A 16,538-nucleotide genomic window follows, 5' to 3' on the forward strand; every position below is an offset into this window, starting at 1 on the left:
AATAATAATAATAATAATAATATTACTTACAATCTTTCAAAGTTACAATGGCACTGAAAAAAAAGTGACTTACAACCAGTTCTCACATTTTAAAAGCTGTTGCAACATCCCCACAGTCCTGTTATCAAAGTTCGGGCACTTGGCAGCTGGCATGGATATATGGTAGCTGCAACATCCCAGGATCATGCCATTTGCAACCTACCCAGCCGGCTTCTGACATGCAAAGTCAATAGGGGGGGAGGGAAATGCTGAATTTTCTTAACAACCACACAATTCACTTAACAAACGCAGTGATTCAATGAACAATTGCTGCGAAAATGGTCGTAAAACTCTGGCCCGCTTAACATCTAATTTTAGCAGTTGATATTCTGGTCCCAGGGACTACTTGTACATACAGCGAAGCAAGAAAAGAGAAAATGCTCATCATATTTTCCCCAAAAGGGTAGGAGAAGCAAAAAAATAACCATAGGAATGAATTATTGGAAACGATTTAGAAAACTGGAGACAAAACCATTCAATGGAAAATATATAAAAGAAACTGAAAATAGAGATGACAAGACCTGTTACAGGCTGACCCCCATCAGGAAAGATAGTTTTTGCAGTTCAATAAGAGGCATAATAAATAAATAAATAAATAAATAAATAAATAAATAAATAAATAAATAAATAAATAAATAAATAAATAAATAAATAAATAAATAAAAGATTCAATGTAACAGCAGCAAATATTACAAATATTGTAAAAAATAATAAAAAATAAAGCTATGGTTTATGTAATTAGTTGATGCACCAAAATAGTACTATTTGTAGACCCGCTATGTAAAAGGGAAGAGAATTCATCATTTTTGGTGTTGTTTTTTAGCATCTAGCTAGGGTGGATATTTTAATGTTAAATTTATTTGATATTTGAGTCATGTTTCCCCCCCCCCCCTTTTGGTACACTTTCCTTTTTGTTTTTGTTGTTCTTTGTGTTGAATGTATTTTTGTTGTTGTTTTTCTGTTTTTTATTTTATTTTTGTTGATAAAACAATATATATATATATATATATATATATATATAATGGTCAAATTGACTATAAACATCATGACAGCGTAGTCACCATGAGTAATTGGCATTTGTACAAAAATTATAATGTTTGAATTTCCTGAATGTGGCATAATCCCAACATTGAAAAAGTTACTGAAAATGGTTTTATAATTTTATGAGACTTTTTAATTGTTTTTTAAAAAATAATTAAAAAATCTTTATTAATTAAAAATCACAATTTAGAACACTATACATCAAATATAATAACTGAAAATATGTTTTATTTAATTATTTTTGTATTTCTTAACTGCCAATCTCCCTCAGATTAATTCTTTTAGATATGGCAATCTCCAGAAACAGCAGAGTCAAGCAGAAAGAATTGAAAAAAGTTACAATACATAAAGACTGAACAATCCAAATGCAGCGATTATAGAAAAGATCTTGCAAAATCATCCCTGTAGTTATTAGGACCTTAGCCAAAATTATGAATATCAACTGTGGATTTACAAAAAAATATAAATATAATGCAATATGAACCATCTTATTGGGTATATTACATCTTAGGACATTACTAGAATTTCTAAACACCAGTAATGTGTGACTATTTTTGTCGTTACTACTGTGTTATTCCTTGATAAATAAAAGCATAACAACAATAGGACCAAGTGTCTTAAAAAGTTGCAAAAACAAGATTGAAATTTTGTAGGATTTCAAAATTCAAACTGATAGGTACTTAGGGTATAAAATACACCAGTCATTACCATTATAGAAAAGAAGATGATGTGGTTTATTGTTTTGGCAATATCTGGAGACAACTGAATTGATGAAGAACAATTGGAGAAAATAACAAGATATGATTCACAGATTGGAGTTGGAAGATAATAGAGGAAGAAATGACTGTCATATCAATTGTAATTGGACTTCTTGGTATGATACGGCTTTTATTCATGGCCATGGAGAGGACATGCATGTTGCCACAAAAACATGGCAACGTTCACAGATCCCCGTGGCATTTTTGTGGAAATGACCATTTGTCTCCCACAGCGCCCAAGAATTTACTTCTAAGGTTCTGTGGAAAACTTGCAGAGGCCTACAAGTTTGACCTGTGCCATTCAAGTTGTTTTATTTATTCATTGAATTTATTTGCTGCCTATCTCCTAACGAAATAATTCAAGTTATCCACATGAACCCAGCTCAGATATCTGAGGTTGTAACCCTATTCCAATGAGATTTCTGAGTTATCATGGATTGTAATATAAGGCTGTAATCCACATAATTGTTACTTGGAACTTGCTTCCACCATAATTGAGCTGCTAAATATTATCAGAAAGCAACTTGGTTAAATTCTTTGCAATCAGTAAAATTATTTGTCTTTGAAGAAAAGGCAAGGCTCTTTGAATTAACTTTGAAAAATGTAGCTTTTTTCCTTCCCCATCACTTTGCCCCCTAATCTGTCATTAAAGCCCTGAGAAATCACAAAAATAAACAGTCAAATTCCATTCAGTTGGGAGTACAACTTGTGTAAGCAGCATGTGAAAGTTCTGTTTACAGAAGTTCATTAGGTCAAGGATCCCAGTCTTTAAACCCAAAACAAATTACCTCCTAACTTTTATAAACAAATTGCATGTAGCACATTAATCAGCAAATCAACAGGTTCTCAAGGGTTTTGAGTTAATTCAATCATCAAGACACTTTAGCCAAGGGAGAGGGGGAAAAAATACTGAATAAAATATTATGTTTTTCAATTGCTTTAACAGACAAAATGCAAACATTGCCTTGGTGTACTATAGTCATTAAACAGCTGCCCTTGGGAAGGAATCCTGATTATGAACAACGAAATAAAACAGGAGACCCTTGATTGACAAAGAACAAGGGGATAAAAATAAATCATATCCTACCTGGAAGACATTCTTTTTGCTAGATTTTTCCTTGGTCCACTCAATCTGAGCTCCACACAAGTCCAGCCACTCAGGTTTGGTCCCTTTCTGTCAATAAAGAATGTTGAGAATGAATTGACTGTTGCTTCCAAAGATGTTGGTGAATTAATTGATCAAGTTCACCTGGGCCACCTGTTCACCATATTGGATGTCCCTCTTCAAATTTTCCACAGGAATTCTTATGAACCCACTCTTAATATACGTTGCCCAATTCATACGTTACTTATACAAAGTCCTCCAAAATATTGGTTAATAGCTCCTAGGAAACTGCAACATCTACATTAGCTTTATTGTGACCAAACACCCCCCCCCCAAATAATGTGTTTTTAATCTTAGAAAAAAAACATAAACTTAACTTTGTTTTATAAAAACTCAAGCAGACACAGCTCAGCTTAGACTTTGCAAGTAATGTTGGGCTAAGCCTATTTCTCTGTTCTGAATGCCTCTTTCTCTGTCAATGTTTGTTCCACTGAAGGTCTTGCTTGTGGGGAAAAGGTATCTACCAAGTCATGATCATGTGTTGAGTTTGTTATAACTCAGCCAAAGCCTAAAGCCTCTGAGTACAAGCAGTCATCTTAACTACAGGCTTCCTCCCAAAGGCTTCTTCCCACAGCTCTTAACTCTGTGTTTCTCGCCCTGCTGGAATTATTTGAGCCAGATGTAAGTAATAACATTTCCAAGTCCTACATACTTATCAATCAGGCTATTCCCTTTCAGACTAAGCGGTATTAGGAACAGTACAAAGCAAAAGTGAGAAATAATAAGGCAAAGAAATTAAAGGCAGGAAGTACACTATTCAGTATAGTTTTCCATGTCTGTTTTTTGCAAAACATTTGTCCTTCCATTGCGCCATAGACTTCTTTACTTTTTAAACTTCTCATCTTTCTCTTCTTGAAGATTTTAAAAAGACATCTATTCAACCACAACTTTCTAATTCTTCCTCTTCCATTCAACCTATTCACTCTTCCTATAGTAATAGTTGCTTTGCCATTTGCATTTGACCCATTGCCGCTTGATCCTACCCACATCCCCAACCAACACTTCTAGATACCCAACAGGCATTCCTTAAACATTCATCTATTTATTTTATTTACCTAAAACAACTGCGGGGATATCAAACAGCTTTGTCCTTGCTAAATGTTGAGCTATTCACTAGGCATTCCACTGATTTTCATGCATCATGTATTGCTTTAATCATATTCAGCAGCAATTTTCAACTCCATATTTATACACACTCTTCCATAATCCAAGCCTATTCATTTTACCCTATACTTTTCTTTCAATTAACAAACATACTTTTCTCACATTAATACATCTATCAATGTCCTGATAAATAAATAAATAAATAAATAATCTGGTCTGTATTCTCATCCCCAACCCCCACTGTATGACATAAAAGCACAATGCATTTTTCGTATTTTAATCCGTCAACTCTTCTACCTTTTTTATCAGATTTATCTCAAATACCTTCCCAGAGCCACATAATTCTGTAGTTTTTGCATTCATTTCTGTTACTCATATCTTTGTACACACAAACAATAGAAGCATTCTTCCAATGGCCTGGCACAGATGCAATGATGGCACACACATATTAAACAACTTGCACAATCTCTCCATAAGCATCATATATTCATACTTCAAAATTCTTCTAGTGATACCACCACCATTTTCCCAACATCCTTCAAGCATTTATAACTTCTTTTTCATCACTTCTTGGACGCAGGCATTTATTGTACTGATTTCAATTCTAATTTTCAACATACATTGTGTTTTCTTGTATTACGTATTTTCTCACGCCTACCAAAAAGCTCTGTGTTTACTCTCCCAATTGCTTTTCTTCTTTTTGACGATATTCTTTGCAAATGACTTCTTCTTTCTTTTGCACTCAGTATTTTGCTTTCATGCTTATTTTTACAGCATTTCCTTTTCATTCGCAACCTACTTCACTGTATCATTCTGCCAAACATCCTTTTACATACTTTTTCATTAGTATGAATATAGTCTGGGGTGCTATATAACATAACTGTTTTCATGTTTATCCAAGTACTTTCCACATCTTTGTACTCTTATCATCCATCACCGAATATCTTTTTATATACCTTGCAGTTATAGTTTCTTTAGTTTCTGTCCTTTTATTCCATGTCAATAGTTTCCCAAGATCCAGTTTTGACAACGTCTGATAATGGCCCATCTCATATTCAAAATCCCTTATCACCTTCTTATCGTCCACTGAATCTTTCTCAATTTTTTCCATCCTAAACAATCAGCTCAGCCATCCTTTTAGGTGTATATTCATTCCTTTACTGTGTGTATAAACGTGGCCTTTGGTTTTTAGTGGCCTGGTGTGGCTTCTCTTGTGCTGGAGTGACACAGCCTTTGGAGCAAGGAAAGAGGAGAAGAAGCCCAGTTCCAGCCTAGAAGGGCAGCTATGCTGTCCTGGAACATAGAATCACAGGGCACGAAGGGATCTTGGAGGTCTTTTGGTCATGAGGGCAGATGAGCTGACCTGGCAGCTAGCTAGGGCTGTTGTGGGGAGAGGTAGGACAGCAGTCCCATTGTCCAGTTTGGTATGTAGTGTTGGGGACTAGACCCCTGGAAGAGGGGGACAGTTTGGGGCAGTGATAAAACCCATTTATTTATTGCAAAGTGCCAGGGCCGCATCAGCATTGTGGTGCCCTCAGGGGGTGTGGAGATATGTGGCTCACAGCAGAGTTGGTGAGTGTGACCGGGGTGGGTGTGGCCATCTCGAATTTGTTTGTGAAGGGGATGCCTTTGGGGTCGGGCAGGGTTGGGGGAGATCCAGGGGGTCTCTGGCAGGTAGAACAGTGGGCAGCAGGCTCGTCCTGCAGAGTAAGGCAGGGGGCAGGGCAGGGTGCCATTGCCGTGGGGTAAGGAAAGGAAAGGCAGGGCCCCCGCACACAGAGGCCAGCGAGCACATGGGGGCCAATGGTGTCTGTCAGCAGCCACAGCCTACCGGTGCCTCAACCGGTGCACTCTGGGGCTCTATAGCCTGCTGCCAATATCGAGCCAGCCCTCCAGCAGCAGGCGGAATAGGGGAGGGGGGAGGCACATGATGCAGACCACTGGATGCACCTATTCCATCCCATCTGTTTTTGCTTGTGGTTGGAGAGCAGGTCGCTGCTGGTCATCTCGGCCTCCTCACAGATCTTGCCCTTGGCCTGTGTGTGGAGCCTGTTCCCCTCGCACACCCGACGCACCTTGGCCCCACCTCGGGCTACTGCTGCTGCCAGCAGCTCATGCAGGTCCATTAGGCTGCCGCTGCCACCCAGAGTGCCTTGCTCGCCCAGCACAAAGGAGGCAAAACGGCTGGCTAGCAAGCTTGAGTAGAGGTGGTAGAGCATGCCCATGCCCAGGAAGCCAAAGGCCACCCCGAGCAGGGAAAGCCAGATCTCCATCTGCGCCATGGCCCCCCAGCCCCAGCTAGGATTGCATGCCTCCCCCCATCTCTGCTGGCCTGGGCAGCATGACGCTGATGGGAATCCAGCTTTTCCCACTCGGCGTGGCCTTTTGCCTGCTGGCCCTTAAACTTCTTCTTAAACTGTGATGTCCCAAGCTTGGCACAGAACTTGAACTTGACTACAGGTTGTCCTCCATTTACGACCACAATTGAGTCCAAAGTTTGTGTCGTTAAATGACATCGTAAATATGGGCCATTTGCCAAGCATCAGAATTTTGATCATGTGAATATGGGATGCTGCAATGGCCTTAAGTGTGAAAAACAGTCATAAATCACTTTTTTCTGTGCTATTGTCACTTAGAGCAATCAAGTCTTCTAATCCAACCCCCTGCTCAAGCATGATAGCCTATACCAGGGGTCTGCAACCTTGACAACTTTAAGACTTGTGGAGTTCAGCTCCTAGAATTCCTCAGCTATACTGGCTGAGGAATTCTGGGAACTGAAGTCCACAAGTCTTAAAGTTGTCAAGGTTGCAGACCCCTGCCCGATACCATTCCAGACAAATGGATATCCAGTCTCTTCTTAAAAACGTCCTGTGATGCAGCACCCACAACTTCTGCGTGAGGCAGGATTAGAACTCACAATCTCCTAATTTCTAGCCTTGTGCTTTAACCACCATACCAAACTGGTTCTCCCAATCAGGGTAAGAACTGTCCTTTCTCCCAGGCACAGGGATAGAAGGATTGTATAGATCAGGGGTAGGCAACCTTGACTCTTTTATGACTGGTGGACTTCAACTCTCAGAATTCCTGAGCCAGCATGGCTCAGCTTGGAAACCTCTCCCTTTCCCCTCAGCATGGCTGGCTCAGGAATTCTGGGAGTTGAAGTCCACCAGTCATAAAAGAGCCAAGGTTGCCTACCCCTGGTATAGATGAATGCCCAGAGATGGTGGAATAGCTGCCTGTTTTTTCTTGGAGGGCTGGGTTTGGGCAGAGTATTGATGTGACCTTCCCAGAGTTGTGTTTTACAAGATAAGTGTCCATATAAATCTTTTAAATAACTAAATAAATGTCCTTGCTTTGTATTTTGCAATCAGGTCAATTATGTTCTATCAAAACAGTTGGAAGAAATAGTTCTTGTAAACTGTTAAAAGTGTCCTTTACATTTAAGTCCTGTTCTTGTGAATATGGATGTAGAGAGCATTTTTGTCCAGCAAATTAGTTTGCACAAGGACTAACAGCCTGAGCTCTGTTACTATCTGCTGAAGTTTCTGGAGGCTAAAAAATGCATACTGGGCTAGCATTTCATGTCAAAACAGAAATTTGCTTAAAAAGAGATGGTCTTCAGAGAACATTGCTAACAGCTGTATGTAAAGAAGGCATAGCAACCTAATATTTTATAACAGAGACAGGTCAGCCTGTGATAAAGTTAAGAGTGGCCAGTTGAAAATGTTTCCTTCAAATCGGTATACAGGTAGTCCTTGACTTATGACCACAATTGAGCTTAAAATTTCCGTTGCTAAGTGCGGTAGTTGTGAAGTGAGCTTTGCCCCATTTTACAACCTCTCTTGACACAGTTGCTAAGTGAATCGACACAGTTGTTAAATTAGTAACTCGGTGGTTAAGTGAACCTGGCTTCTCTATTTGACTTTGCTTACCAGAAGGTCGCAAAAGGTGATCACGTGACCCCAGGCCATTGCAACTGTCATAAATATGAACCAGTTGCCAAGCATCCACATTTTGATCATGTGACCGTGGGGATGCTGCAAATGGTCATAAGTGTGAAAGACAATCATAAGTCACTTTTTTCAGTGCTGTTGTAACTTTGAATAGTCGCTAGTCACTAAATGAACTGTTGCAATTACCTATAAAATATAGTGTTCCTGTTATTTACTTACAGTACCTATCTACCTACCTACCTATCTACATCTTAGGCATTGACAGGCACACAACTTTTCCAATTATGATGGCCCATTTCCCAAGATGTCCCAGGGTTAGTGTGCTCCATGTACTTTCAATTAAACAGTGTTATTCAATAGGAGCTAGGAGGCGTCCTTCTCTGTTGCTGTGCTTGCTCTGGGGTTCTTTTCCAAAAATCCTGAGCCAGAAGTTTCTGGAGGCTAAAAAATGCATTTTAAAATGGTATATTCATTAGGGCAAGGCTTTTCAACCTTTTCACCCTTTGTACCACTTTTAGGATATGGCAACATCCAAGTACCACCAGTCGCCTAGCAAGGTGTCAAAAACTTGATGACCAAAAAAAAAAAAAAGGAAAAAAGTGATAAAGTACAGGTAGTCCTTGACTTACAACTGTTCGCTTAGTGATTGTTCAAAGTTACAATGGCACTGAAAAAAGTGCTCCCCAAGCCACAGCCGAGCAAGACACCTGCCTGCCCACCCAGCGGCGCTCTTCCTCCTGTCCAAGGTTTTCATTGTTGTGAGCATTTCTGTTGAGGATTGGCAGCAGGGATGGGGTGGGGGGTGTTTGGTTTTTATTCCCCCCGTCTGCTGGGTGGTTGCAGCAGGTTTTGATCACTTCACATGACCGTGGGACACTGTGACCATCATAAATATGAATCAGTTGCCAAGCATCTGAATGTAAATCACAAGACCCTGGAGATGCTGCAACATTCCAGCTGATTGGTGCTTCTTCAGGGCTCAGTAGAAGCACAGGATCAGCGCAGAGCTCCAGCTGGAGCCTGGCGCTGATCCTGGCACTGATCCTGGCACTTCCGCTGAGTCCTGACAGCCCTGCAGCTCCAGCCATCTCTCGCTCAGGCTTGTGCGGTGCTGCCACCGGTTTAGCTCATTCTCCTTCCCCGCTACCACTTTTCTAGGATGGTCCCATACCACCTGCCAGGTGCCAATGTACCACAGGTGGCACCAGTATCACTGGTTGAAAAGCCCTGCATTAGGGATGAATAAGAGGGACAGATATCTTTTTAATTAATACCTCTGTTATCTTGCTGATGTTTTTAGTTGTTTGGTAACCACCCAGCCACATGGTGAGGACTGGATGGCCGTTAATTAAATAATTAAATCAATTTGTAACAATCCTGTTAACTGTCCTGTTAACTAAAACTGGCACAAATGTCAAATGTTCTACCTGATGAAATATCTACTCTCAATAAAACCAGAGTTCGCGGAATGGAGTCTGAAAATGGAAGTCTGTGTGAATGCCGTTTTGCTTCATATTTTGTATTTATAACATAGCCTTTAATCAAGAACTAATGAATTAATTTATTTCTAAGTAGAGTATATATATCCACCTTTATGGAAAAATCACAGTATTTTCATTGTAAAATTGTTATGTTATTAAATTCATACTGCATCGAACAAACATCGACTTCATTACGTTATTGAATTAATGGTTGGATTCTTTCATTCTCCAAAATAAACCGTTCTTAAAAGTAAAATTGGTAAACAATTTTTAATCAGATCAGAAGTATAGGTTTATTTCCTTTGTGCTATCAAAAATTACGGCAGGATGATTTTTTTAAAAGAAAAGAAAAGAAAAGAAAATCACATTAATCTGCATCAGAAGCAAATAAGCTTGTCTCCAGAGTTCAAACTTTTTTTTCCTGCTAGGCCTGTAATAGTAAAAAAAAATATCTTATTACATTATTAACAGGCATACTTTGACAATGAGAGAATTCAGCCATTAATAAAACAATGTAACGAAACAGAAAGGCTAACCTCTATAGTGCAGAAATGTTTGGTCATTGTTTTATTTACTGTCGACTGAATATGGTGTACATTTATTTCTGTTCTATTGTAGTTTCTAAGGAAAAGTAAGTCATTTAAAAAAAAATACACTTTATTATGGATTTTCCAGTGCATATGTTGAAAATACCAAAGAGAGAGTGGATTTACAAAGAGGATAAAACTGATTCTGGGGTAAGAGTGACAGGCAGTCCTCAGGTTACAACCATTCTTTTAGTGACTGAAGTTACAAGGGTGTTGAAAAAAGTGTCTTACAATCAGCCCTCATACAACCGTCTCAGCAGGCCCATGGTCACATGAACAAAATTCACAAGTTTGGAAACTGGCATGTATTTATGATGGTTACAGTGTCCTGGGGTCACATTTGCAACTTTTCTAACCAGCAAAATCAGCAGGGGGAAGCCAGATTGACTTAACAACCATGTGATTAATTTAATGATCACAGCAAAAAGACTATAAAATTGGATACAACTCAATTAACAACCATCTTGCTTAATGATACATATTTCAGTCCTAATTATGATCGTAAATCAAGGACTATCTACCGTGTTTTCCCAAAAATAAGACCTACCCCCAAAATAAGCCCTACTTATTTGCTAAGACACAAAGTGAGGTGAAGCAGGGAAGATGGGGGAGCTGCCCCTCGTGCCCCACACCTGCTTACTGTGCCCCAGGGCTCTTACAGCTGTTGTCGATGCAAGGCAGTTTCCACCGTTGCCACCGCCGCCATGAGGCGCATTACAGGACATACTTCACAGTGGCGGCAATGGCAGCAGTATGTGCCTCATGGCGGCAGCAGCACACACTTCACAGTGGCATGATGTGCCTCATGGCAGCAACAATGACAGCAGGACGCGCCTTGTGACACAGTAAGCAGGTGTGGGGCGCGTGGGGCAGCTCCCCCTCATGGCGGTGGCAATGGCAGCAGGACATGACTTGCAGTGGCAGCGGCAATGGTGACAGGATATGCCTTGTGCTGGTGGTGGCTGCAGCGCAACAGGCCTCGCTGCGGCAATAGCAGCAGGAGGCCTGTAGCACAGTAAGCAGGTGCGGAGCATGTGGGGGCAGTTCCTGGAAAAAAATAAGACATTCACCAAAAATAAGACCTAATGCCTCTTTTAGAGGCAAAAATAATATAAGACTGGGTCTTATTTTTGGGGAAACACCGTATATCTTATCTCTCAATTGGCTTTGTGATATCACATAATGAAATCTAATTTTCAGTGGTTCATCATAGAAGTTGGGAGGTGTGAAGAATGGAACCAATCCATCATGTTACTTATGTAACAAGGGCACAGCCCTTGTGGTCCTTTGGAATATACCAAAGTGGCACTACGGAAATTCAGGAGCAAAACTGCTAGTTTTTCCTGGTAAGGATGGTTTTGGTTTGTTTTGATTTGCCAAAATAAAGGCCAAATTAATGCATGCTGTTTGCTCCTTATTTCCTGAGTGCTTTTGGAACTTCCACAAACAAAATTGATGATTTAACCCTGCCTCCTCACTTCTGCAATGTTATCTCAGAAAAAGAGAGTGGGGGGGAGGAGAGGAAGGGAGGGAGGGGGGAAGCCTCAAAATATTTTTGGGATCCTTGAGCACCACATTCAAAGCCATTTCCATATTTTGCTACTGATTTTGTTTAAAATTATAACCATTTACCCTCTATTTCCTTATTTTAGCTGTAGTTGGCTGTTTCTGGATTGCTACTCTTATTCACATTTTAATAAATTAAGTAAACAACAGAAAAGTTAAAACAAGCAAAAAAGGAAGTGAATACATACTCATTTTTAAAATAAACATTACATTAGCATAAACCATATGATGGCTATAAAAAAATTAAAAAGGCAAAAAAGTGAACAAAAATAAAAACAAACAAACATTCTAATAGCTCCCTTCTTTTTTTTTCACTCATATTTTTCTTCTCTCTCTCCCCCCCCCCCCCTCATTTTTCTGCCTTCCTTTTCTAGCTGCTAATAGATAATTATACATTTTTATACTGGTACTTTGGAATTTTTTTTCTGGATTGTTCTTCTTTTTGAAATCCAGAGAAAAAGACATTCGTTCTAGCTTGGAAAAGAAACAGGCCATGGTTATTTCCCCAATGTTTCCACAAAGGCACGATCAGCAGCCTCTCCTTGAGGTACATTAAAAAAATAAAGCACAGTGAATTCTGCTTAGAGATGCATTAAGTCTATTAGATGGAATCATAAGGCGCATTCAGAAAATGTTAGGCAGAAACAGAAAATGTCACATTTATATGAAGATAAAAATCACTTTGTTAAGTTACACTGTTTTGCTCTTTGGTAACACCCTGTATTAAGGTGCAATTTATAACTACTTTATTATTATTTATGATATGCAAGGCGCTTTATAGCAAGCTCAATAGCAACTTAAATTCATGTATTAAAGATGCAAACAGTCCCAAATTATGTTAAATGTAGAATATTATAAGAAACATTGTCTAAGAGTAGCGTAGTAGACAATTCGTAAATAATGATTACGTAAAATATTGTGTGAAATATTATGTAATGAACTCCTTCATCAACGTAAATCTCTAGTAAAGTATTTATTCTTATTTCGTAAATATTGACCGTGGAATTAAATTTCGCAATGGAGGGCATTACGAGAGAGCCACTCACCATCCGTCTCACTTTGCAATTATTCTCCAAAAGCACCTCTTAATAAAAGATATGCTGAGTTCTCTTTCCCTTTCCTCTCTCATCTGATTAAAAGTTTATTGAGCCATTTTCTTACATCTGCTCTCAGAAGTCTGAGGCTTAGCAACTCTGCAATTTTTTTTTTTTATCATGCCGAACTTTTTTTTTCAATAGCACTTCCGAAAAGATGAGACATGAGAAAGACAACTGCTTACCAGATTGGGCACAGCTGGCTGTTTGGATTCCTTATAAAATTCTATTTTTCGTCCAGTGAGAACAATCCAAGAAGTAGTCCAGTTTTTCCTTAAATGTAATATATAAAGAAATGCATCCATTAAACTCATGAGGACCATAACTGCTTCTGTAGACTAGCATTCCAAAACGTCCATGACTTGGAGAAGTAGCAGACAAATATATATATTAAATAAATTGAAGGCAAAAAAATATACACGGGAGAAGCTGAGAAAGAGAAGGAGAAGGAAGAGAAAGAAAAGAAGAAAGAAGAGAAGGAGAAGGAAGAGGAAGAGGAAAAATTTCAGCATCTAAAAGGTAAATGTCCATTTTTATCACCTTCATCTACCAATACTTCTTTGACATGAATTCAGTTTTTAAAATTGGATAGTATCAGAAAATGCAGGTAAGAACAATCTCAGTATCCCATAAAAATCTATTTATCTGGGATCTACTGGAAAAAAAATTCAAATGTTTGTAGGATTGCAGCTAAGACATAAAAAAGGGAAGAGGATTACTCATTGTTTTGGATGTAGCTATCGCAATCTTAATTTAATATATTAAATTAATATATTATTATGTTACATATTATAATATATATTGTTAATATATATTATTATTAAATTTAATTTAATGATAAGAGCACTGAAATTTTCCAAGTCTGGACTTCTTAGATTAATAAGATACTAGGGTGCTGGTCCATGAAGCAAGGTTTTTTTCAACAGCTAGCAAATTTATATTTTTACATTTATATTTATTAAGTTATATGTGACATAAATCCACACACACACCCTGGACCACTATCCAGATGTGAGTTCAGAGGAGGAGGGTGAGTTTGAGTCTGAAGAGGAAAGTGTGGAGCCAAGCATTGGTCAGGATCAGGGCTCAGAGAACGCTAGCTTGATGGCACAGCCTCAGCTGGGTCGATCCGATCAGCAAAAGGCTGAGGCCAAAGCCAAGGCCGAGGCTGACGGATGTGAGTCACAGCTGCAGCAAGTGGGCCAGGAGCCTCCAGGTGAGGATGGGGAGCAGCTGCCACCTCTTAGCAATGAGGAGGAAGTGGAGTTCACACCTCCTCCTTATTCAAGGATACTTGCAGCAGAGAGGAGACAAGACTACTCATGAGGAGGCAACCTCTCCTCTCATGAAGGGCTTCACCGGCATTGCCTACTTAATCCCACCCTGAGGACTTAAGTGTTGCTGAGAATAAAGTGCCCAGTCCTGTGCCTTATGTGCTCATGCACTCATAGAATAGAATAGAGCTGGAAGGGGCCTTGGAGGTCTTCTAGTCCAGCCCCCTGCTCGAGCAGGAGAACCATGCTATGTATCCTGACCCATTTGACTTGTGGACTGCTTTCTTGGACTTCATGTGGGCCCATTGATCTTGGTTACCCAATGACTTTTGCAGCACTGAACTTGGAATCCGGACCCGCGCAACAGGAGTGCTTTCTGAGGACCTATTTGGGGGGGAGGATGTTTGAATAAACACCTGAGGAACACTTGCCATATGTGCGTGGGGCAGCACAATATGAGAGTACAGGCAAAAGGTACTTTTCACAAGGTAAAAGTAACCTTAATGAATACTTGAAATAATACAAGAGCAATTAAAATATAAAATAATAAAAAATATAACAATACCTAATTATAAAATAATGTAAATTTCAAGATTAATAATTACAACATTACAACATTAACCCCAAGTCTGCCTTACAGCAGTTACTACTGAATGGAATTTAGCAACCTTCCTGAGGCCTTATTAGAACAGGGTGCCAAGATTGATGCATCAATCAATGCAGCAAAACATTGATGCATCAATCAATGCAGCAAAACAATCAATCAATGCAGCAAAACATCGTGGAGACCAGTTTTGGTCTCCACGATGTAAAATTGATGTTGAGACTCCATGGAAGAGTGCAGAGAAGAGCAACAAATATGATTAGAGGACTGGAAGCTAAAATATATGAAGAACAGTTGCAGGAATTGGATGTGTCTAATCTGATGGAAAGGACGAGGGGTGACATGATAGCAGTGTTCCAATATCTAAGGGGTTGCCACAAAGAAGAGGAGATCAACCTATTCTCCAAAGTACCTGAAGGCAGGACAAGAAGCAATGGATGGAAACTAATCAAGGAGAGAACCAACCTACAACTAAGGGAAATTTCCTGACAGTGAGAACAATCAGTGGAACAGCTTGCCTTCAGAAGCTGTGGTGCTGCATCACTGGAGGTTGGACAACTATTTGTCTGAAATAGTATAGGATTTCCTGCTTGAGCAGGGAGTTGAACTAGAAGACTTCCAAGATCCTTTCCAACTCTATTATCCTGTTAACTAATTTATCTGATCCCTGCAAAGTGGGCACAGTTAGTTTGTAAAGGGACATTGAACCATAGATGGCATGATATTAAACCTAGCAAACAAACATGCTCTTGTGTGCAAAACAATATTTGAGAGAGCTGACTTACCATAGTGGGCAGTTACAGTGCAGCGTTTTGGTAAATCAACACACTGCTTGAACTCCAAAGAGACTTTCTCATATCCTTGTTGGAGCAAGAATTGAGCCTGACAAGCAACAATTACTTAAGTATTTTCTATTCTTTTTTCAAGGAGGAAGCAAATTTGACGATGACAAGAAGTGGGGGACAGGTGAACAGAGCCTCCTGTGCAGTTTAGTTTTATCCAATATCTGCCAAATTTTCAAACATGCCTTTATAGAGGAAACAGAATATTTGACATATAACTCAAAGGACGCAGAAGAGTAGCACTTAACAGAATACAGAATAACAGCATTGGAAGGGACTTTGGAGGTCTTCAAGACCCCCTTGCTCAAGCAGAAGACTCTATACCATTTCAGACAAGTGGCTATCTCGTTGCATATTTATCCATTTGTCCATTTGTCCATATTTATCCATTTCTTGTATGAAGAAATGGATAAATGCTTGTATGAAGAGACCGCTCAGATGCTTGTATGAAGAGACCGCTGTGCCATTCAGCAGAAGGCCCAATACCTTGCCCTTACAAAATGTTATAATTGTAGAAACTAAATAATTGTCTAGGCACACAGGAAAACAAAGTATTTCATTAGATAGCCTTAAGGCTCAAATTATGACAATTTTTGTTTGGTTTTCCCAACTTAGGGAAGATTGGATGATGATTTCCAAATATTTATTTTCCAATTATGCTTGTAATTACTGTGTCTCTTAGTAAACACTTTAGTTTTCATGTGACTTATGTTCAGTTTTCTTTGCTTTCTCTTGCATACTCTGCCTTAGGCCCACTGGTCAGAGATAAAGTCACTGCATCATCAAGACCTAAAATTATATTAAAATTAACTACAGACGCAGAGCCCTCTGAAGGACTCACAAAGCACTATATAAATAAATTATCATTTTCTCCATCAAGAGAAAACAGTTCTGCCAAAGCAGTTTTACACATGTGCAGATGGATGAATGACAGCAACCATGCAACAGGGAGGGAGGGAGGGAACGGGAGAGAGAGAGAGAGAGAGAGAGAGAGAGAGAGAGAGAGAGAGAGAGAGAGAGAGAGAGAGAG

General features: G+C 39.4%; 1 long non-coding RNA gene across 1 annotated transcript in view; it reads right to left on the reverse strand.

The window, feature by feature from the left end:
* Nucleotides 1-2,930: 2,930 nt before the first annotated feature.
* The window catches only part of LOC107289993, a 15,413-nt gene continuing 1,805 nt past the window's right edge, over nucleotides 2,931-16,538 (reverse strand). Inside the window, exons 2-3 of the long non-coding RNA XR_001548941.1 lie at nucleotides 12,974-13,061; nucleotides 2,931-3,012 (exon numbers count right to left, since the gene is read on the reverse strand). This is a non-coding gene — a long non-coding RNA (uncharacterized LOC107289993). The remainder of the gene's footprint in view (nucleotides 3,013-12,973; nucleotides 13,062-16,538) is intronic.

Source organism: Protobothrops mucrosquamatus, unplaced genomic scaffold, assembly GCF_001527695.2.
Source record: "Protobothrops mucrosquamatus isolate PMUCROS unplaced genomic scaffold, P.Mucros_1.0 scaffold800, whole genome shotgun sequence".
NCBI classification, from domain to species: domain Eukaryota; kingdom Metazoa; phylum Chordata; class Lepidosauria; order Squamata; family Viperidae; genus Protobothrops; species Protobothrops mucrosquamatus.